Below are 576 nucleotides of genomic sequence, written 5' to 3' on the forward strand. Positions count from 1 at the left end.
AATTACTATATATGTGTGTCATGAAATATCTTGTAAATATTGTAATATTTTAATCATAATGAGCAAAAGATGTTTAATGGATACAGAGAAAAAGAGCTAGAGAAACCTGACAGGGACATTACAAAAGAAGCCAAAGTGTCTCTTGTTACTGCCCATTTTCTTAATCGATCACAGTTCTGAATCTTACTATAAATATTATATATTATATGCTATAAATATTAATATCAGTCCTACAAATCAAAAGAGAATGATCAAAATCAACCATCTGTGTTCTCAAATCAGATCAGCTCTCTCACAGAACTCTGATTGTTTCAAAGAACATTGAGTTCATCCAGTAACAGGCAAGTTAAGAATGGTGAGGGACAAGTGCTTTATTATTAGAATCTTCTCCAGAGTGCTTTTATAAGAGGTAATTAGTTTAGAAATGATTTGTCTGTCTGTGTTTTTGTGTATGTGCACACACTCGTGTACACACATACTCACACGCTGGTGTTGTTCGGCATCTGCTGAAGCTTTCCCTGAAACAGTCTAGAGTCACGACTCATGTAGCTGCACGCACACACACACACACACACA

The sequence above is a fragment of the Sinocyclocheilus grahami genome, unplaced genomic scaffold (assembly GCF_001515645.1).
Source record: "Sinocyclocheilus grahami isolate Dianchi unplaced genomic scaffold, SAMN03320097.WGS_v1.1 scaffold710.1, whole genome shotgun sequence".
Lineage (NCBI taxonomy): Eukaryota > Metazoa > Chordata > Actinopteri > Cypriniformes > Cyprinidae > Sinocyclocheilus > Sinocyclocheilus grahami.